At 41.2% G+C, this 24,151-nt stretch overlaps 1 protein-coding gene across 25 annotated transcripts in view; it reads left to right on the top strand.

Moving 5' to 3' along the window:
* LOC101165944 (receptor-type tyrosine-protein phosphatase delta) overlaps positions 1 to 24,151 on the top strand; it is a 227,019-nt gene that overhangs the window by 93,194 nt on the left and 109,674 nt on the right. The window contains exon 1 of one of the 25 annotated variants that reach the window (XM_023956026.1): positions 14,924 to 15,069. The exons of the other annotated variants lie outside the window; for them this stretch is intronic. The gene's annotated coding sequence lies outside the window, so the exon portion shown is untranslated. Of the gene's footprint in view, positions 1 to 14,923; positions 15,070 to 24,151 lie in introns of those variants that run through there. 25 annotated transcript variants of the gene reach the window in all.

Here is a 24,151-nt window from a genome sequence, read left to right as displayed (position 1 = left end):
TTAGGTTTCGATGAGTCATGAAGTGCTCAAAATGTGGGACAACTTTGTGAGAAGCTGACAATCTATACTAATAGGATGAGACACAATAATTGTGACTGATTAGAGATAAGAATATATAAAGAGAGAGAGAGAAGGATTCTTTGTGTTGCAGATGCAGCCAGCATGTCATTACCACCTAACATATTTATCAACAGCTGCTGAATTTGAAGACCGATTTTTCTCAAAGCATCCAGATTTTTGTGCAAAGTTTAGGATAATTCCCTGTAAAACATTTCCCAAGATTCTTAAAATTCTCCCTTTAGTCTAGGAGTGATTTGCTGCAGCCTAGCAGGATACTAAATTTAGAAGAGTTTTAAGACACATTCTGTTTCACTGAAAGAAACTTTGTCCCACCAATTTTTGAATGGGAAACAATCCCAGGGAAACAAAAGTGATCCCAGATATTTATCAAATTTAAATTACACAAAGCATTATTTGTGTAAATTTTTAGACACGTTCATATTTAATGTAGTAAAATTGGTTATAAAGAGTATTTTATCTTCGGGGTCGATCATGCACTAGTTGCAATTACTTTTGTAAGATGATAGAAAAAAAGGTTAGAAATAAACTAAAACATAACTTTTTTTTTGTTTTAACTTGTCCTGTCCAGCGGTGGAGCAAACAGATAAGAACTGAAGGCCTTTTCTGTTGGACAGATTTTACTATAATTATAGGGGGTTATGAATCTTTGGACACATGAGGTGTATATTTGAATAAACTCCTTTTGTATTTGAGGCTAGACTTTATTTATAGTATTTATATTAGTATACATTTATTTTTTGGACTGAGACAAAAAGAGTGGGATGTTAAAGATGGGTGATGAGGGCACAAAAAAGGGAAAAAAGGTTTAGTCAAGCATTTGTAGTACAAAAAAATGAATATAAAGGATATGAGGATTACAAAAAGAGGCAACAAGTTGGCTCTCAAAACATGGCTCCAGAAACCGTCATACAAATACATTTCAAGATGTTCAAAATACAAAATGCACATGCACAAATAAATGCAAACTAACAAACACAAGCAATCATAAAACATGTATAATAAATTAATTATTATGATATAATATTTGCTAAAACATAGCTACAAAAACTGCACATGGAAAAAAAACAGGAAAAAGATGAAAGAGGGGAAAACAAAAGTACAAAGTTTCACGTTTCCTCACAAAATGTCCCTAAGATTGATAGGAAGTTCACTCCACCTGTCAAGACCCTGGCCTGTAAGTGCACACAGGACTTCTGCCTTGCATTATCAAACATACAATTCACTTATGAAACCAAAATTAGCTGTAAAGTGTAAAGTGTGAATTTCCATCCTTTTTTTAATGTGTATTACAAACACACAACTGATGACAGCTTCATCCCATGTAAATCTATGTTGCGCCCATGAATTCAATTTACAACAACCCTTAGTTTCAATCTATTGGTCGGCTATTTATGTTATTATTATATCACATTTAAGATAATTTGCTTTTTTTGGAGTGATTTAGACGGAATTGGGTTGTAATGATTTACAATTTTTTTGGAATGAATGGGATTTAAAAAGTCATAATCATTGACTTTTGTGTTGCATCTTTAGACAACCTTAGTTGAGAATTAGTATTTCAGAAATACAATAAGTTCAAGTAAATTAAACTATCCCGATTGAGTGACAAAACTCGAAATCCATGTCAGAGGTGATAAGTAAAAAATAACTGTCCATACTGTTTGGGACAAACACATTTCCATCATTCTTAGTGGCAATCTACCAATTTCATCAGGTCTTTTATTACCCACAGTCCTTTACAGGTCATCTGTGTTTTCTGTTGATGGAAATATTAATGCAGATATTGGCAGCAGAGCGATTGTGTTCAGGCCAGTGCTCTGAGTGGTTCAATACAGAGTGACTGGAAGTGGAGCTACACATTCATTCAGTGAGGATGGCATTGGGAAGAGATATCCTGTGAAAGCTGTAATCTTAAAGACCAAACCCTTATATCCACAAAGATTTAAAAAAAAAAAGACAACATGCACACGCATTGGATTAGGGCGGGGATTGTGCAAGCGCAGCTGTAAAACAGACAGAGACAGATAAGTGTCATACTTGATAAAAAACACACACATATACACACTGTATTAAGAGTGAACCGAAGCATGGATTTATTTGTTTAGGTTAATGACTTTTATGACTCACAGCGATTGAGCTTGAGTACAAAAAAAGAAAAAACTAGGGGGAAAAAGCAGTTCAATGGAGCACCAAAGAAGCTCTAGCAAACAATTACCGACCCAGAAAGAAGATGACATGAACTAAAGGTCAACGATATTTCGTGTAGCGTTCACGTGACGATAGTAGGTTCTTAATCTGATGTAAAAACTAAAACCCTGTTACATAAAAGGGAAGACAACTCCTGGAAAAATGGCATCCCTGCTATTTAGGGAGTTTTGTAACCCCATCTTGAATTACGTTTCTGACACCAGTAGGGATAAATGATGAGCAGCAGAAAAATGTTACAATCTTTCCAATGTGATGCAGTGCCTTTGCAACTCTTAAATGGCCTTTTTACAGAAAAAAAAAGTTGCATTTGAAAACTGCTCAAACCTATCGACATCATAAAAGACGGCATCTATCATGGCTGGAGGATTTACTTTCCAAGTTCTGAAAAGTCATGGATGTCATAATGCTTAAACAAACTACAGTCAGGACCATAAATATTTGGACAGACACATTCTTTCTAATTTAGTTTCTGCACATTACCACAGTGAATTTTAAATAAAACAGCTCAGATGCCATTGAAGTGCAGACTTTCAGCTTTTATTCCATGGGTTGAACAAAAAGGTTGCATAAAAATGTGAAAAACTAAAGCCTTTTTTAAACACGATCCCTTCATTTCATGGGCTCATAAGTAATTAACAAATGAAATAACTGTAAACAAAATTTTCATTACTAATATTTGGTTGAAAACCCTTTGCTGGCAATGACAGCCTGAAGTCTTGAAGTCATGGACATCACCAGATGCTGGGTTTTCTCCTTCTGGATGCTCTGCCAGGCCTTTACTGCAGCGGCTTTCAGTTGCCGTTTGTTTGTGGGCCTTTCTGTCTGAAGTTTAGTCTTCAACAAGTGAAATGCATGCTCAATTGGGTTAAGATCAGGTGACTGACTTGGCCAGTCAAGAAAATTCCACTTCTTTGCTTTAATAAACTCCTGAGTTGCTTTGGCTGTATGTTTTGGGTCGTTGTCCATCTGTATTATGAAACGCTGCCCAATAAGTTTGGTTGCATTCTCCTGGATCTGCACAGACAGTCTGTCTCTGAACACCTCAGAATTCATTCGACTGCTTCCTGTGTCACGTTATCAATAAACACTAGTGTCCCAGTGCCACTAGCAGCCATGCACGCCCAGACCATCACACTGTGTTTTACTGATGATGTAGTGTGCTTTGGATCATGAGCCTCTCTACGCCTTCTCCATACTTTTCTCTTGCTATCATTCTGGTAGAGGTTGATTTTGGTTTCATCTGTCCAAAGAATTTTTTTCCAGAACTGTGCTGGCTTTTTAGCAAAGTCCAATCTAGCCTTCCTATTCTTGAGGATTATGAGTGGCTTGCATCTCGCAGTGTACCCTCTGTATCTACTTCCATGCAGTCTTCTTTTGATGGTAGACTTGGATATTGATACACCTATCAACTCCAGGCCTTTTATCTGCTTCACTCATAATGACATAAAAAGGGAATTGCCCACACCTGCCCATGCAATAGCATGGAAGTCAATTGTCCAATTACTTACGAGTCCATGAAATGAAGGGATTGTGTTTAAAAAATGCTTTAGTTTTTCACATTTTTATGCAATCTTTTAATTCAACCCATGGAATAAAAGCTGAAAGTCTGCACTTCAATGGCATCTGAGTTGTTTTATTTAAAATTCACTGTGGTAATGTGCAGAAACTAAATTAAAAAGAATGTGTCTCTGTCCAAATATTTATGGTCCTGACTGTATGTGAAAAATATGGACTCACCTCATCTGAGAGACAGTAAGCGCTGCAAACAGCTCTGACTGACTTCCGGTGGCTCACCTGACATATGTCTCGGGAGTCAGCCATGAGCTGTGACCCGCGAACCGGCTCATTAAAGCTTCAATGTTATTCATGCCATGAATTGAGCATTGGAGCACCATTTGGCTTCGTATATCTCAGTAGAGTGAGTTTTGTTAGGAAAATGAGCGGACATGTGGCAGGAGTGGCTCTCAGTGTGATTTACGACTCACAGACATTGGCTCGCACATGATGGGCTGTCACTGTGCGGGTGTTACTTCCCCAGAGCAGAATCCACAGGCGAGGTGAGCCCATAAAGAGTCACAAGATTTTATTTAGGCTTATGATCAAAAAAAGGGATGGGGTTTGATTGAAGAAACAATACAAAGATTAGATTGTTTCCGATCTAGCAGCCCCTCATGTTTATGACCATCCACAGTCAACCCACAAACTTTATAGGTCATCCCCATATGGGTGCTTTTGACATCATTTTGTCTGTAAGGACTATTGATTTGGTTTTAGATTAGCATGTCTGAGGTTTGAAAGGCTTTCACCAAAGAGTTGCCATTTATGTCACACTTCTGAACTTCATGATTTTTGGTTTGATCTCCTGAACTTCCAAATTATTTTCTTTTCATAAGGTACGTGTTGTCTTACATCTCACCTGGTCTATCTAAAAGACGACCTGGTGCATGGTAGCTGCTCAATTCCATACTAAAGGTATTCATTCAGATTAAACTTAAAAGTAAAAAGATTATTTTTTCTTTGTAAATTGCTCTGATTGGGTAGCAAACTAGTAAATAATATTTTAAGCTTTGGAAAATAACTTTTTTCTCTGCGAAAATAACTCTGACTTAGCTGAATTGTGCGACTGAATACTGCCGTTTTACACATAAAAACTATTCATCCGGTTGAAAAGGAAAGCATAGTAAATGTAAGCTCTTTCATACAAATTGGCAGGTGTGGGCGATGGTGTTAATGCAGGACCAGTCCTGTGTGTCCTTTAAAATTAATTCCAAGGAGATGCAGAGCTAATCAGGATTCAAAGTTTATGCACGCTCTCCATTGAAAGCCAGTCCCATGCTTTTCATACGCCATCAGTCCTGTGGCGCCTCCTTCTGCGATCAGCCGTCAGCTGCGTCAAACACGTCCCACTCACCAAAAATATCATTCATGAGCATTAAACACACTGGAAGTCTGTGGCTTTCTGGGATCTCATTTAATCTCCAACTGCCAAAAAAAAAGAAGATGTCATATCTTCATGTCCTTTTAATGTCACTCAGCATATTTCTGCTCAGCATTCTCCCCATCCTGCTGAAACACAGAACCCACAATTTTACCAACCTTCCAATTTGCGTCTTGAACACAAACACACATGGGGACGCGCTCGCTGACACGTGCTGAAGCGCCCAGACCTCAAGTGTTGCTGTGGTGCATAATGACAGATAATTGGCTATTGTGGGCTTGCCCTCGGCAGTGAGAACCAATCACAATGACAGCTGCTTCTCCATCACCCATGTGTACACCGTGTGAGCTATATGAGCATCAGATGTCTGTGTGTGTTAGACATTGATAGCAGTTAATTTGGCTGTGCGTTCGTCGCTCTTTATGTCAAAGTAATAGTGAGCTGACATAGATGACGCTTCTGATACAACACACTCTGAGTCAGTGTGTTCAACTGTCTATTTGTGTGAAATCTAAACTGTTTAGACCAGAGTGTGTGTCGATACATGGATACACTAGTAGACCTGAGTGTAGCAGTTTGTGGCTGCAGAGCAAAATTCAATTCAGGAATTTTCAAATTCAGTCCTAAAATATAAAGCCTAAAGGGCCTTACACACCGGGACAATTATCGGCGCACGTTATTCGCCAGCATTTTTCAACACGTTTTTTGTGTTCACACCCTAGCGATTTTCGCTGACGATGAGCCGAGTGAACATGCAAATTCATTCCTTGACATTAGATGGCGCTTAATGTAAAACAGAAATACTCCGGTACACAAGGTGGCGCTGCGCAACTTTACGCTCCTTAAAGTCGCTTTTCACTCAGAAGAAGAGAGCAAGTGTTTACGTGCTTGTCAGAATGATACAAAGAAAACATGAATTTTTCCAGCACCAGTAGCTCTAGCTCTAGTTCCAGCGATGAAGAAATTATTGTTCTGTAGAATGATGTAAGACGCCGGAAAAGACATCAATTTTGGGTACATCCCATGGTTACCAGAAGAGAAGAACATGGGGAGTTTTATCGACTGGTACAAGAGCTGAAAATGTATCATGAGCGTTTTTCTGGGATATTTTACAATGTCCGTCAGTGAGTGCATCTTCCTCGTCTTATTTCTTCGCGGCAGTGTAGACGCTACTTGGCGTCTATCTTCTTCGCCGTTACGTATGTGTGCTCAGCAAGACAGTAAGTTGTGTTTTACTGTAACTTCAGAAGCTCCAGACACGTGTGCAAAAGCGCCATTCTCATTGGTCGTATAGTTTTTGACGCAGCGCGTCAAACCAAAAAAACGAACCCGAGGCGTTTTTTAAAAAATGACGCTTTTACGCGTGGCGTTTTTTGCGTCGGTGTGCACACTCACATTGGTGTCCTTTGTTTAGTCACGAGGCGTTAAACGTCTGCAAATATCGCTCTCGAAATTCATCCCGGTGTGAACAGGCCTTTAGACAGAGTATTTGGGGCCACAATAGAAAATTAAAAAATTAAAAAACAGTAATAAACTGGGAAAGTCCAAAAATAATGAGATAGAAGTTGTAAAACTGCAAAAGAAATCTAATTTTCGGGGGGGAAAGTGGTAAAATTATGAAGAAAATTGGACTTTTATGAAAGGAAACTCAGGAGGAAAATTGTCAAGGATTCCAAGGATGTACTCATATATTTATTAGAAAAACAGTTAAAACATTTTTGAGACAGAAAGCCTTAAGGCCTCACCATCAATGGATGCATTGATGGATTTGACGGCAAGTAATGTGGTTGAAGGTTTCCACCACCAACTTCATTTTTGAAAAAGCATGGCTTTTCTTATAAAATTATAAATTTTTCCCCTCATTTTTTGAGTATTTTCCTTTTAAAATTACACCTTTTTTCTTCACATTTCTTTATTTTTATGATGGCCCTAAAACTCAGTCGTAGAAGTCCCCCATATATTTAGGATTTGTTTGTCTTTTTATTGTATTTTTGCAGATTTACAGCATATTTTCCTCAAAATATCAGGACTTAATTCCTCCCCCTTTTAAAAAGTGTGTGCTTTTGTGGACTACTTCCCTGTTTTTACCGAATCATTTTCTTGCATGAGGTCGTTCTGTCTTTTAAAAGCCGTCTTCATACAACCCCAGCCCACAACTTAAATAAAAATCTGTGCTCATGTGTGCACAAAAGCTTCTGTAGAGACTGGATATTGCAAAGACACTCTGTTATAAAATAAAAAGAGGAGTGTTTGCGTGCACATATGGAGAGGCGCTTGTGTACTTCATCATGGCGGCTAGCTCAATATTCCAAAATTCAATTTCCTCTGAGTGAGAAGAGCGGGCCGGGTATTCATCATTCCTTTCTAACACTCAATAAAGGATGCTTTAGGACTGTCAGCCTGCTTGCTCTCTTGTTCTTTTCATTTTGCATCACTCTTTTTACATCCCAGTTTTTTGTGACACAAGTGCAGACGACTCTGCAGATTCACCTTTCGGCATCATTTGTCTCGTGGATGATTCAAATTCATGCAACGGCATGTTCCCTCTGTGCTTCTTTGTAATCCTGCTTAATTTTATCAGCCTGCAAACGTACATTTCCGCCTCAGATTCAATTCTCCTCTTGTAGTTAATGAACATTTTTCGATTTTGGAGGTTATTTTTGTGTCTGTGTAAGCCAAATTGGTCAACTTATGGCTCAAAAGCTCCTGTTGGACAGGGATTCGCCTGGGCCGCTAACATGTAAACAGGAAGTAAAACAGTTCTAATTCATTTTATGTTGAAGAACTCACAAAGGATTGCATAAAAACGCCCCAAATCCCTTCAGTTCAACTCAGGATATTGGTGCACAATCCACCTTTCAGCTGCTTTTCCCACGAGATTTCCCTAACTGTTCACGCTCTCCTTGTTAGCCGCATTAGGATATCTCTTTATGAAATTACGATTTTAATCTTCCAGGTGCAACCTGGGATGTTGCCATCTCTTATACCAGCCGAGTCTCTAATGGTTAGCAGCCCACTGCAGCATCTATCTGGGTGGAAACCAAAAACGCCAGGAGAACTGACAAGTGCCAAGTCTGTGCCTGAAGGTAGTAAGGGATAATGATGTGTTTGGGGCGTGTGGTACATGGGGATGTGTGTGGCATGTGTGAGCAGTCCAAAAATATGCAAACTCATTGGTATTTTTAACAAAAATAACAAAAGAAAAGTTGTTTTTTTTAGGATTGATTTCCTGAACTTTTCTGTTTATAGATCCTGAGGTTTCTTTCCGTTTGTACTGGGAAGCATGTGATCTTCTCTTGTTCTACCGATGACTCAAACATGCAGCCCAAGTTAAAAAAAAAAAAAAATCTTCAGCTGCAGGAATAAGAAACGCAGCAGTTGATGGTCTCAGGAGATAGACTCCATCAAGTCAGTGCAGCATGGCATAATGGGAAAGCAGCACACAGAATTCAGGCCAACACAACAACAACAGCTTGTTTTTTTTTTTGTTTTTTTAATGAAATCATTCAATAGATTAAAAGCAAACGCGCTCGCCAAGGTTTCTTCACTTCACCTGCAGTGTTTGCGAAGCATCCATGCGCGGTCAGGCATGTGTGCCACGCATGAATCATTGAGTTTCTATAATGAGGACATAGGTGTGTGTTTATGTCAGTGGAGCAGGTGGGTGGCATTGAGACCATCAGTGATGCTGAGATTAGAGGCAATTATTGAAATGTCATGTCTTTAATGGACCTCCACTCTGCCCTGATCTCATAAGTCATGAGTTTAACCTTCAAGAGAGAAGAACAAAAGCAAGACTGGGCCTTCATTTTTCTCTTTTATTTTTATAGTATTTACTCTTTGTTTCCATTTAGCATGTCACTATAGCCTCCATTGCAGCTCTCATCTGATTTATTTATTTATTTTCTTTTATGGCCTTGCCCACAACTCAGAAGCAAATACATTTCTAATGAACTTCAACTGCTATGCGTTCTAGAAAATAAAGCAAGCTTCACAAAACAGCAGAATCATAATTCAAGGACCTCTGGGAACTAGGGGTGAGCGGAAAAATCGATTTGGCGATACATCGCGATATTTCCTTTGGCGATTCAAAATGCTGTCAAAAACAATATCTATGTCATTATTTATGAGCATCCTCCAGCGTCTGACTCTTGTTTTCCACTTAAACCCCTTACCGCTAGTTGGCAGCACCGCCCACTGAGGCTCTTTGAGCCGCTCTACACCGCACAAAACAACTACAAGGTCTTAGCAAGATCATGAAATAAAATGAATGTCACCATTTGATTACCAGAAAAGGTGTATTAAGTCATGCAAAAAAATGAAAACGTGTTCCGGTACAATATTGCGGTCAGGAGACGTGTATCGGGATACATTTAGTATCGCCAGACTCTTGCCCCTTAAGTCGGAATGCTTTTACAATAGATCAATAGATGATCGGAGTGGGTCTTTACGTGTTCATTTCTCTAAACACCACCGCCTTGCTGGCAGGCTCTTTTTCCAACCACCAGTGCTGAACCTGAAAAATCACGATTTCAGAAAAAAAAAGGAAAATATCTCTAAGGTAAATGTGCTTTATGACAAGTTTTAAAGTGCTAATCAATTATGTTGATAAGGCTCTTCTTTGAATAACCAAGCTTTTGATTAGAGACCTTCACGCTTTTTGTTTTGTATTTCTGGTCAAACTTTTCTTCGAGCAGCGCCGCCATGATACAACTGTAACTGATTTTAACTCCGCGGTTCGGTTTGCTTCTGACATTGGTCCAACCTCCACAAAGCAGCGTGAAATCAAACCAAACAAAGGTGTGCAATCTTTTAACGCCCCCCTCCTCGGAACTGCATTAAACTGTCTAACATAGAGAGAAAGCATTGTAATGGCCGCCAATCTCTTGCGGTCAAAGGGCATCTGGTTTCATTCCCCGTCGTAAATCACAATGCTCTAATAAATCTCATCGGAGGAGAATCGCTTTAATCTAACATTCGCTAGATTGTGTGGGTAATGAACTGCAGCCATGCTTGCTTTGCCATTAACAGGCTCTTAATATCCTCCACTCCTTAATATGAGCATTAGCCGCGGAAAAGATCAGAGCAGAACACTATCTAAGTCTGGCCTCACAAAAGTATGTGCTTTAGTGAATGGGAGTTGTTGATTTAAATGCATTCAGTTTTAATTTTACAACAAAACCACATATAGTGTCATATGATGCTTTACTTGATTAAGTAAAGCTCTAGCTTTAGCATGTCTCTTGTGGCTCTCATTGCACGTTTTGTGACTGTGGGCAAACATCATTTAGGAAACTCAGAATTCCTGCAGAATTAAAAAAAAAACATTAAAAAGCAGAAAAAGAAGTGTGTCAGAAATTCACAATGTGTGCCTGGAGGGCGCATGTGGACTGGATGGAACATATGTGACCCACACACATAAAAATCATTAATGTTTGCTCACAACATCCAATATTGACCACTAAGTGCATACATTTTCATTAGAGCTTTGCTTGAATGTGTATTTAATTGCAGCGGGATTTTGTGGGTATGCTAAATTTGTGATACTTTTTGTGTAAAACAGCTCATTCAACACCCGAAGAAACTTGTATATGTGCGCTGCATGCATCCAGCTCTGTTTTAAAAGTTTTGTTTTGTTCTACCCCCTAACCTAAGGGGTTTGTGCAACAAAAGCACATTCACATGCCTCCGTTTCTTTAAAGAACCACTCCGATTATCTTTAGATCTATTTTCAAATAAAGAAATACCTAGAAATGCAGTTTTGACCTTCATTTTCTTTATATATATGTCCTCCATCTTGAGAAAAATGCAACAAGGACATGTTAAAAACATCAAAAACATGATTGTCAATTGACAATCACAAACATCGTATTTGGTGTTGTAGGTCGACACAACCAGAAAGGTTTGTGGGCATGTTGCGTAGTGTGAAACGATGCATGCAGCATACATGTTCTTGTGTTCTTGTGATACTCTTTTACGGAAACAAGTAAATATATTTCAATGACAAACTCAAAAAAAAAAAAACAAGTGCAGTATTTTTTGCACTTTCAGGCAAAATAAACAACTATTTTCAAAATTATGTCATATATAAGGTGCAGCATAAAGGCAAAGAGACACAAACAGTCCTTCTGGGCACACAATCCTTCACGCTGAGCTCAGCTCAGTGCAGTGCTTAAGTGTGCTGTGGTTGATTGAGTGAAATGAGAGTCAGTTGTGCGGCATCCAGGAAGTGGGGTTAGAACTCTGAAGATGGCTCCCGATGGTGACCAGAGCGGGAGACAGAGGTCTGACCTCTGACAGATACTGTGACCACCCTAATTCCCAGACTTGCTGATAACGTAAAAAGAACACGGTCCAACACCACTATAGGTAATACCCATAAGCGTATTCACAATAACATTTTGTACCTTTCAAAATCAATTTCTGATTTCTGGCTATCACAGACCTGTAACTTCTTCTTTAGGAGGATCCTCTGTCCTCTATTTGTTACCTGTATTAATGGCACCTGTTTGAACTGGTTATCTATTTAAAATACATATGTCCACAACCTCAAACAGTCACACTCCAAATTTTACAATAAATTAATTAATTAAAAAATTAAGGGTTTTAAGTGTGCCTTATAGAGCGAAAAACAAGGTAAATACTATATATACTAATGGAGGATAAAGAGGTAGATAACGCATCCTCTTCTGGTTTAAAGTGTTTCTCCAAAGCAGAAATAGGTTTCGCTTCTTTATACCATCCATCTAAAAGAGCCTCTGACTCCAAGTTTTTTTGCTGCTTGCCGAATGTGCTGTTCACAGGCGGTTTTTCTGTCGGCTATTGTGTATACCAGCGTGTGCAATCCTCTTTACAATCAGCTCCAGAGCCGTCCCCTTCTTTATCAGCGGGCTCTCTGTCTTTGAGACACTGGCTCTGCCGTGCCGACTGATAACCAAAAAAACCAAAAAATTTCTCTTCCCAGCGCAGAAGCTGTTCTCTTACTGCAAATCTGGAAGGAGTCAGTGGAGTCCGAAAAAGTTTCACATTAACATGTTCCTGCAGGAAATGATCAACCACACAAAAAATCCATTACGGTCTATTTACCCAGAGGTAGAGCTATAAGGGGGGAGGGGGGTCAAGGGGGAACAGCTGTCCCCCCTAGCAAAAAGCTTTCACCCCCACTTACCCTTCTTTTAGAGTCAAAATAAAATTTTCAAAAATTAAAAAAAAATTAAAAAATAAAATTTACAATAAATTAATATTTTGTTAATTTGAATTAAAATCAAATGTTCTCTTTTGTATACCTTTCAAAGTTTTATGCCCCCCTCACATCCCCCTCATAAAATGTTCTAGCATTGCTGCTGTTTACCTCAAAGATTTTTATTTATTCTGGATTCTGAGGTAACAGAAGTGGAAAATTATTTGACAGTTAAGTGAGTTATGGAGGTTTACTTTACTTTTCTATGTGAAAGTTGAATAAAGTTAATGTATTTAATGTCCATCAAAAGACTTAATTCAAACTTTTCAAATGCTGAAAATAGCAAAACACTTCACAATGTTCACTCATGCATGTGCATTTTTGGCTGTTTATATATATATATATATAGAGAGAGAGAGAGAGAGAGAGAAAGAGAGAGAGAGTGAGAGAAGAGATTTGTGAGACTTTTTAACATTGACAAATGAAGGCCAGCAAAAAAAATATTTAAACTATGATGGTTTTAATGTGATTCATTAGCTCGGATTACTTTTTTTAAATACATTTTCTGTTCAAAAACTAACTTTTGCTGCTTTTTCTTGATACATTTTTGCTTGAAACTAGATTTAAACATGGATCCCCAGTAAGTCATCAATTTACCAGCGAGCTGAATCTTTCTTATGCATGCTGTCATAATCACACTGCACATCTTAAGCGCTCTGGGCAGCTCCATCTGGGAAGATTTTGGATTTTATTGGAGTCGTCATCCAGCTGGGAGAACACATTTCTCACATCTGTTCAGCAAAATTAAAGGACGAAAAGAGAATTTCATGCTTCCAATGACCCCTCCAAACCCATTTAGGGATTCTGTACTTTCACAAAGTAAAGGGAGGCTCTGAATAATAGGAAATATTTAAGCAGCAACCCCCAACACACACACACACAAACATACACACACAACCCCTTGCTTATCAAAAAGCTGCTTCTCTCTGGAGATAATATCAGCTTCACTTGTCTCCACAGATAAATCCCGCTTGTGATTGCTGCTCTTTTAATCTCCAAATATTATCCGGGAGAGCTTGTCGCCAAAAGTCAAGCAAGATTTAATCTGAAATTGAGTTAAAATTTCACAAAATAAGGAAGAAATAATAATGCCACACATTACTAACGTAAAGTGTTGCATACCAGCGCAAAGCAGTTTTCCTCTGTGACAAATCTGCTGATTTAGGTTTGACTGCAAAAGCACTTCCCTTTTCTCTGCTTCAGAATCTCCTGGATAATGAGTCAATAATCAATCCATTAAAGTAGAAATCGATCTTTTATGCCTTTCCTTTTTTCTGGTGACCTAACGGAAAACAACAGTAAATCCAAAGCCTGCTAGCTTGATGCTAACGTAGAAAGGAATTTCCCATAGGACGACTAACCCTAACACTAAGTTGACCTAAACATACATTGCTGACTAAGTGAACAAGTTTATTTACACACAGTCATGTATTTTCCAAACTCTTTTTTTTTTGTGGTCTAAAACTGTTTTTGCTCAATCTTAAGGAATAAAGTCTAATCTCTAATGCTATCGTGCAAGCTCCACCTAGTGGCCAAACTGAAACGCCCTCCAGGAGAGGCAGAACACTATGATCTGTATGTTTTTGTTGGAGCTTCTCCTTTCGATAATCATGTGACACTGTATGGTGTTAACAATCTCATTGGTTTATTATTTCACTAATACATTTTACAGTATGTGTAAAATGTATCAGATTAAAATGAATATCTTCAGAATGTATATAGATAGATTAATATTGAATTTCTATACAAATATGTCTGAGTGTGTAAACCATGCAAATTGAAAACGGAATCGATTCGATCCAGACTCTGGTGGATCGAATGGATTCTGGAAATTATTGGTGATACCCAGCCATATTTATTATGATAATTTTGTAAGAATCTCACTACTGTAATACGCGGCACATCAGCAAAATAATGCTGATGTGAATAGAACAAGCTCCTACTGGTTATGTTGTGAACTGCAGGTTGATCCAAGCAATTTTCCAAGGACAAAGGTCAAAAAGCATCTTAAAGTGAAACATTTCCAGGCTACTAAATGATTTCCCTGACAAGTTTGAAACTTACCTATTTTTTTTAGAACATCCCCCCCCCCCCCCCCCCCCCCCCCCACACACACACACACACGCTCCTGTACTGCTTATTGATCCTCACATCCTCCTCTTCCTCAGTCCTCCACCGGGACCGTTTCATTTCTTTCCGTGATGAAACAAGAACAGGCTGCCCCCCCCTCCACCTATAAAAATAAATAAATAAAAAAAATGTCGCATGCAGATCATTCTGATCGCGTCTATCTCTAAAATCATAATCTACCCAACTTCAGTCCAGCCGCCGCACCTGAGGACTCCATCTCACAGATTCAGACACACGCTCACACATACACACGAACACACACGGTGTGGGAAATTACTGGAGCGAGAGAGCGCGTTGGCTGTGTGGAGAGGGAGGGAGGAGGAGGGGGGGTCGCCACAGACGCGCGGAGCTGCTGGATTATTCGGGCTGCAGCCTCGCTGGATGTTGTACCGACGACGGACGGAGAGTCTGATTCTCCTCGGACTGCGAGTTTCCACCCCACCCCACCCCCCCACGCAAGGATTCTGATATGGTGAGCCTGTCGTTCTTTGCTTTGTCTGACCGAACTTTGGCGTCTGCGTGCGTCCGTGCGCGCGATCGCGCACCCATAACGCGTGTGGTTGGGTTCAGGTGATCGCTTTGGGTACTTGTCCGGATTCCAGAGTTGAGTTCAGTCCCATAACCTGCCATTCTATAATTCAACCTTGCGTTATAATATTAAATACACACATAGATAAATACAGAGTAGAACCGTTCCAATAGATCCAATTGAAACAACAGTTGTGGATTGATAAAGCTGGAATTCACGGGGTTTCTTCTGGTGTTGATCACTGCCCCCTCCCACAAAACACCCTCAGGGGTATTTCCCCATGACTGGACCCACTGGCACTGCTGTGTAGCAAAACTGGATGGATGTTCATGTTGCATATGTCTATGAGGCTTGACTTGATGGAACCCTGTGAGTTTGTCAGAGGATTGATGGAGAAAGGAGCGCTTTTCACCTGTCTGTGGAAGGAGGTGATCACTCCCTGTCAGGTGTCGGTGTTTGACAGCAGTCAGCACTGCAGCCCATACATACACTTGCCTGCAGATCAATCGAGCAAGCAGCCGACAATTAGTAAGTGCAAGAGGGAGATGTGTGCAGCACAGGAAGAAAGAAGGTCTTAATGAAGGGCTGCTGTGAGAAGTGGGGGATATTCTCTAAATGTGAAATACATCTTTAAAAACCAGCTATTTTTTTCTCATAAAATTTTTTTTAGTTCAATATTTAGGTTTGCAATCTTAAAAAAAAAAAAAAAAAAAGATGAACAGATGTGTTTTAACGCCAGAACTGTAAAATGTGTGCATGCTTGACATCGAAAGTGGACCACTCGCATCTCAGAGGGTCAGAGGTGCCTTGTCACATGTCAGATTGTGGATGAAGTTTACCCGGGCTTATCCTCATTTCTGCCAATGTATGTGTGCGCATGTGTGTGTGCGTGCACGTGCATCTGCACAGCTGTTTCACCTCTCAGAGAGATTACGTTTCACAAGATGTGATGGATGCCAGTGTCTGCAAAGCCAGCTGTGTTTCTGCACAAACCCCCTTTCGTCAGCACATTCTCGGTGACATGCGATGTATGTGTGCATCTGAAGCGACAGTGCCCAGAAGGCTGAGTCAGGGCTGGGAGAGGTGGCGTTAGGGTCAAGGATGTTATGAGTGGGGTTTGGTAATTATAGGGACCTTTTCGGTTTCCCACGGACCGGGCCAGCTCAGTCTGAACCAGCAGGATGTGAGAGGAGAGGGTCAACAGAGCCATCCTGTCAAGATGAATAAAACGTGCACAAAAAAAAGGAGGGGGGGGGGGGGTTCCTGTTTTCCCACACATAGAAACTTAAGCACAGGTGGGATTGTCATGAGTCAAACTGCGGATGTAAAGGCTATTTTAGGCAGAAGCCCGGCAGTGAAAATGGACTTTCTACAGCCGTGGTCAGCCAGCATCCAGCTGCGGTGCAGAAGTGATAGGATAGAGCAGGGGAAAAATAAAAAGAGGACGTGAGATGGGGGGGGGGTTGGTGGTGATGAGAGAGTCAGCAATGCTATTGATTTAGCTGGCAGTCGGAGGGGACAGCTTCCAATCCATCTTGGCTCTCCCTATCATCTGTCCGCCAGTTCACCAGCGTCTGTCCCGGCCTTCCTGCCTTTTTATTTTCTCCGCCTGAGATCTAGATTGACCCTCACTCTCACTTTCCCAGACATCCCATCCAAATCGATAATATTTGTTTCTGTCATCCCTCTGTTTTACTTGCTTGCTCCCTTTGTTTGATCTGTTACAACTTTTGTGCATCACCGATTTAGAGGAATGTATGTTATCTTTTCCTCGCAAGTCATGCCTGTTTTCTTTTTATGCATCACATAATTCCTGACATGAATCAGCAGTGCCGGACTTAGCAGTTTGGGAAGCCCAGGCCAACAATAACACGGGCCCCTCTGCAGCAGTTGTATTATAATTTTTTTTTTTTTTTCAAAATACTTAAGTTACATTCACATTGGCCTCGTTGACGTACTTGAAAAGTCTGTTAATGCACGTAAATTGCAGGTTTCAGACTACATTTAAACTGTTGCGTTCACACATAGCTGCATACGTTTTTGTGACAATTTGGGGGCTTCGCTTACAACACACATGGCCGTGTGTCGCCACGTGTGTCGCCAGCTCAGTCAGATCATCTTTGACCAATCAGGGATTCAGATCTGGTAGTGACGAGGTGAAACTCACCAAGTGAACACAGACAGGCAACCAACCTAAATACGTCTGCCTTTGTTTTTCAAAAAGTTTTATGCCATTTTAGTGATTTTGGGTTGTTATGACAGAGTTCAATAATATTGAAATTTAATTTTGACATTTATTTTAAGTGTTCAGCAAAGGCAATCGCTCACGTTTGCCTTATGGTAAGACCGCCCTTGGGAATCGGTCGTTTATAGGAAAAATGTGTCTTTCCCTGCGGAGAAGAGCATATGGCCAGATATTAAAAATTTAAGTTAAGACTTAACATCACTTCATCTGTTCCCTGCTCGAGCACGCCTCTCCTTTACACTTCAAACAAAACAACTCACTTCTTTTTTCACCATCTTTTCCAAACAAAAGTGGCGTCATGGCAGAGCACAGCGAAAAAGCACTTTTCCGCTCGGGGACATTTATAGCTGCGTTCTGCTTACTATTCCATAACAGAAGACAACCCTGGCATCAGATTTCCATATTTATTTCATAGGGCCTGTGTTTTGCCGCCGTGTGTTAGCGTGCGCAATAATGGTCTGACAAAAATAGAGAGAAGACAGTTTCAGCGTGATGAGGAATGGCAGACAAAGTTTGCGGCGAGGAGGATCCGCTCAGAGACCCCCGCTTATTCGGGAGCCGAGCAGAAGCCACAACAATTCCATTTTCCACCCACACTCACACAAAAATCATAAAAACAATCTGAGCCAATCGTTCACAGTCATGGCTTTGAGTGTTTCCCTCTTTCTCTCCCTCTCCTATTATCTTTACCCCCACCATGTGCCCCTCTTATGTTGTTTCGCCGACGCCGAGCGTCCAGCTCCCTCATCTCCTTTCCCCACAGCACACATGTTGGCTTTACATAGCAAACATGTGCCAGACCATAAAACCCTCATTTCTCCCTGCAGCTCTTTCTCCTGCTCTTTATATATATTTCAGTCAGACAACTCTTGCAGTAAGAAATATTTATTTGACATTTTTCCACATTCTTTAAGTTGGCATTCACATATTTCCGTTTGGCATAAGGCTCCGTTCAATTCCATAAAACTTCCATAAAATTCCATAAAACTTTCGGGTAACAAAACCCCCCTTTACGGAGCCCACAGGTGGAAGCCGGGGAGGAGGGTGGGGCGAAGAATGAGCGCTGAAGGTAAGAAAGAATGAACAACTGCGCACCTGGCTTAAATAGGACGCTGAGCAGGTGAGTTAATTAACTGAACCGCCCTAGGGTATTTACCTGAAAAAACACTGCAGCGAGTATCTGCCCGAAATACGATAAATCGTCATTTCAGTCAGACAACTCTTGCAGTAAGAAATATTTATTTGACATTTTTCCACATTCTTTAAGTTGGCATTCACATATTTCCGTTTGGCATAAGGCTCCGTTCAATTCCATAAAACTTCCATAAAATTCCATAAAACTTTCGGGTAACAAAACCCCCAACACTAAAATCATCCAGAAGAAGAGAAAATGTGAATGTAAAATCAGTGTGTAATAAAATGGGGTGTGTTTTCGGCAGCATTCCATTTTCATTTCATTTCCCAGTATGACTGCTATGTGTGACCCGGCACCATTGACCGTTTGGGCCGCCCCCGTTCGAGTACAGCGCCACGAAGGGAACATGCTATCTAGTGGATCTGCTATGTGTGACCCGGCACCATTGACCGTTTGGGCCGCCCCCGTTCGAGTACAGCGCCACGAAGGGAACATGCTATCTAGTGGATCTGCTATGTGTGACCCGGCACCATTGACCGTTTGGGCCGCCCCCATTCGAGTACAGCGCCACGAAGGGAACATGCTAACTAGTGGATCTACTATGTGTGACCCGGCACCATTGACCGTTGGGCCGCCCCCATTCGAGTACAGCGCCACGAAGGGAACATGCTATCTAGTGGATTTGCTATGTGTGACCCGGCACCATTGACCGTTGGGCCGCCCCCGTTCGAGTACAGCGCCACGAAGGGGACATGCTATCTAGTGGATCTGCTATGTGTGACCCGGCACCATTGACCGTTGGGCCGCCCCCGTTCGAGTACAGCGCCACGAAGGGGACATGCTATCTAGTGGATCTGCTATGTGTGACCCGGCACCATTGACCGTAGGGTCGCTCCTGTTCGTGGAAACCACTAGAGGAACATACTATCTGAAAGAGAGAGGGAAAGAAATAAAAGGGGAGCCAACATAAACTGATCTTAGAACGTAAGCTCACTTCCGCAAAACGCTGTGCTAAACTATAATTTAAACCGCCAAACAACCCGTATGATACACCAACTTAACATCCAATCCAAAGCTTCCAATGGCGTATGACATGCTTAACAGCCATTATTCAAACTTCTATTAAACTAAGAACAAGTTTGATGACCATAAACTCTACCATTTTTGGCAACTATATATACACGCGCTTAATTAACATCCGTTATTTCGAAGCTCCCAACGACAGTACCACGAACGAGCTTAATAGCCATAATTTTCTCCATTTGGCATACCAATTATAAGCGCTCAAGGAACATCCATATAAATGAGGTTCCATCCCAATATTAAGAACGAGTTCAACGCCCATATTTACTATGCTTCATTGGCATACTACAAACAAATGAGCTTAAGAACCAGATCCGAGCACCGCGCAAACTATGATACAACTTAGAGCAACCTAAAATTTTTGAGGCTTCCACCTGGCTATAATTTTCTTTTAACATCTATAATCGAAGAATTTACATTCATTCTGCGGTTGACATTGATTAATTAATACAGTCAGAAGTGTCATTGGAATGCAGAGGAGGTCCAACGCCCCGTCACTTTCAGTGCAGCAATAGGTACGTCGAGCAGTCATCGTTGCAGCACCAGATCAAGGAATGCATTGGTGACATCATTTCCTGGAAACGGAGAAGCTGATCGGGGCGTAGGGGTTCGCAGGCTCAGGATGCGATGCATAGATAAAAACAAAGCAGTATTAGTCTTGACAAGAATATATAAATAACCCAGAAACTGATCAGTTTCAAAAATGATTGAGATAAATTAAATAACAGTGCTTTTAAAAAGAAACAACAAATCTGAGAAAGTGAAATTTAGTAGATAGTAAAGGTAAAGACCCATTGTGGATTTATCGCACCCTAGAAACCCCCATAATCACAAATTCCAACAGTGAAATGATAGTGAAATATATAACCTGCACGAAATCTGAACACCAATTTTTATATACTCCAATGATGAGAAAAGTAACCTTTGACAGTTTCAGAGGGACGCACCTTCAGGAGGCCATCGAGGAGCAGGTGATGGGAAGAGTAGCCAAGGAGATTTGTAGATGAGGAAGGTCAACATCCCACGTAGCAAAGGATTACAGCTCGGCTGGATTTGATGCTTTGATATTAGTGATTCTCAAATTTTTTAATTAGCCAATGGCGTCTGGATACTGCAAAAGAGAACTTGAGAGCCATGAGGGATCATAGGTTTTGATAGTATTTTTTTCTAGACTGAACCTTAAGCATTTAGAGGCGGAGTATAACAAGCCTCTAAATGGGGATGCATCTAGCAGAGTGTCATCTGCTTAAACAAGGCAGATGGAAGACTGACTTGTGGACACAAGATTTAACTCTTGAACTAAGCTTGAGAGCGCAAGTGATATATTTCCTACGGTCAGGGTAGAAGTTGCTCAAGGTGTTATTTAAACATTAACCAAGTCAACCGATGACAATACTATCATTCAATATTGAATCAGCTTTAATATAATCTCCAAGGATGAAATAACCGGACAACCCTTAAAAACCAACAGAGCTGTAGATTCCGGCGGCCGGACAAACACAAACCACTCTTCTTAAATCCTTTTCCCCCAAACCAGAAGGCGCAGACTCAGGAGAACAAGTGGAGGGAGCCTGAAGACACAACAGGTATCACAAAACCACTTCAGGCATAGAGAGGGAAAGATCAAACGCAAAACACGAAAATCCAGAACAGGAACACGTGGCCCAGGATCGAACTACCCAGAACAAGAACACAAGATGAACGGATGACCATAGGACCAAAGCTACAGCAAACGTCAGGTGGCCCAATCATTGACGAATCATATCCAACCAAAATTCGAAGAAACGACATGCTGCACAAGCTAGAGATGACATAATGGGGAGAGACAAGCATCAATGAACCACCCAAATCTACAGAAGAAAAATAAATCCGGACGGGTGGAGGACCATACATTATAGATAACGTGGAAACCCAATTTTGAAATAAAGTTTTTTCACAGAGATTCAAAAGACCAGGGATACAGAGTAAAGTTGGCCACCAAGAAATAATCAATAACATGCAAAATGAAGGGCACCCATCGCCTACAAATATCCAGTACAGGGCGATAAAGTCGATTTTATGAGGACTGCCACGACAACGGAAAGGTAAACCGACAAACACCTCGAGCGCCAACTGAAGGCCAAGAGACGCCACTGAGAGGCATAGAGGCAGAACAGTGAGACCATCAGTGACAGTCATCCTCAGCCTTACATCGCGTTCGGAGGAAATTCGTGGAGACAGCATGGGGAGCTGAAGAAAATATATACCAATCCTGAAGGCGCATGGGGAACCAGGCCACTGACGCCCAGAAGATTAACTGCGAGGCGCTAGCAGGTCCAGATCAAGTCACATCAACCTGAACACTTCCTAGGGGCCACCCTTAGTGGCAGCTTGAAAACGATGCCCCGGAAGAATCCATCACATAGCCCCCACAAACCTCCAACCAAACTAGAGAGAGAATAACAAATTAACTGTCCAGCCGAGAAAACGAGGCCGCGACGAGACTGACACACTCACTAATGCGGCCGACGCAAGTCCCTGAAGCCAGGGCATGACCCACTGGGGTACACAGAGCGGGGAAAAACAGGTGGAGCAGAACGTGCGGGGGCAATGAATGAGGATCGCAGAGTGAATAAAATGAGCCATAGACGCTGCATAAGAGAGACCAATCATAAGGGAAAATGTCCATAGAGCAGAGACGGGTCCAAAAGACACTGATTCACATTCCAACTAACCAGCAGCTACAACAACGAAGAAAACAAACAGAAGAACCGCCATAATAATAAAGCCAGCATCAAATTAAAGACAATCAAGATTTACACACAGCTCCCAAAGAACAAAACAGCAATAGAAAACAAATGCTAAAAGCCACGATAAATTCAGCCAGCATGAGAAACCTGTCCAAACGAGGCCTGCCAGCCTTCACAACCACAGAAAGGACCCCACAACCCCTGAAAAAAAATAAATAAAATAAAACAACCGGACGACGCAGAACTACGCAGCAGAAAAAGAATCAGAAGTGCATCATGAAGGACCCGGAAAAAAAAACTACAATTCCCAGGGTCCTTAGGGGCGTGACGTCACCGAAGTAAACAGGAAGTGAGACGCAGCCATAGAAAACTATATGGGAAAAGTACCGCGTGACGCTCACCGTGGATAATTGGGGCGACCACGGCAGACGAGAAGACCCGACTACTCCTGATCGGGGGGCACGGACATCCCGAACATTGCGGAAAGCACACCCCCAGCAGATGCACGCGACCGCGGCGAAACGAACGCGCTGTGCGCCGGCAGCCGCCCGCGGATCGTCAGCCGCCCGCGGATCGGAGGAGAAATTAAGGAGAGCAGACGCGGCGAAACCAAAACCCCACATCAGAAAGATGGGGATCATCCTTCCCAAGGACGGGGGAACACGGCAAGACGCCGAAAGAGAAGGAGACCCGCGGGCTCGGAGACCGGCGAAGAATGAGCGCTGAAGGTAAGAAAGAATGAACAACTGCGCACCTGGCTTAAATAGGACGCTGAGCAGGTGAGTTAATTAACTGAACCGCCCTAGGGTATTTACCTGAAAAAACACTGCAGCGAGTATCTGCCCGAAATACGATAAATCGTCATTTTTTGACTTCCCAACCCTCCTCTCTGCCGTACAGTTTAATCTGCAGCGGGGGGCTTAGTGGCATGGCTGCACAACTTCCACATCACTTCTTTTCTTTCTGCCTGGGATTTGCGGTTGTTTGTTTCCCCCCCGTTCCTGTGCTCTCTCTGTTCCAACTAGTAGTTAAAAATTTAAAATGCATTTTCCTTCAGCCGTTCCACCTTATCCCCGCTTTATTTATTTTTATAGTCCACTCTACAGTCGCATCCTTGTGACACGAGTTTGCATTAAATCCCATCATACTCTTCCATAAGGCACTGTCATGGATGTAAAAGCCAGTTTCCACAAACCCAGAGATAAGTTTGTTGGACAGTTTCCATCAGGGTTTTTTTTGTTGTTGTTCAAGTGACAAGAGGAGAAGCCAAAGCTGGCAACCACTTAGCCCTTTTTTGCCACCTTTCCTTTGATTTTGGTTTCATCTTTGGCTCCAAACTGTCATCACTGTGGTGTTTTTCCTTGAGATTACCTGTCAGTCACTTAAGACAGCTCTTTGGTTTGGGACGAAGAGAGGTCAGTTGTTTTTTGGCAATAAATAACTTTCCTAATAATATTTTTACTCATGCAGAAATATGTTTAAAAAGTATTTTTTGAACTGTATCAGGCAGTTACATTTTTAAAGTTTGACTGCTCAGGAGCCTAAAAATGATCCAAAACAAACACAATTAATGTCATTTTCAGAACTGTTACCGTAGTTTTTACCGTTTTTACTTTTACCGTAATAAAAAGAAAACAAAATTGATCTGTTTTGCAAGTGTGAAAATCAGGTTCATAAAGTAGACAGGAAAGCTTGGAATAATTTATCCACTTTAATTTATATTTAATCATTTTATTATTAATTTTTGACTAATTAAAGTTATTGACTCCTTTTTCTGTAACCAAAAATCCATGAGGTTTAAAGATAATCAACAGGCCCATCTTACAATTGTTT

Source organism: Oryzias latipes, chromosome 1 (assembly GCF_002234675.1).
Source record: "Oryzias latipes chromosome 1, ASM223467v1".
Lineage (NCBI taxonomy): Eukaryota > Metazoa > Chordata > Actinopteri > Beloniformes > Adrianichthyidae > Oryzias > Oryzias latipes.
The sequence above is the reverse complement of the archived record's forward strand: the minus strand, read 5'-3'. Positions and strand labels throughout refer to the sequence as shown.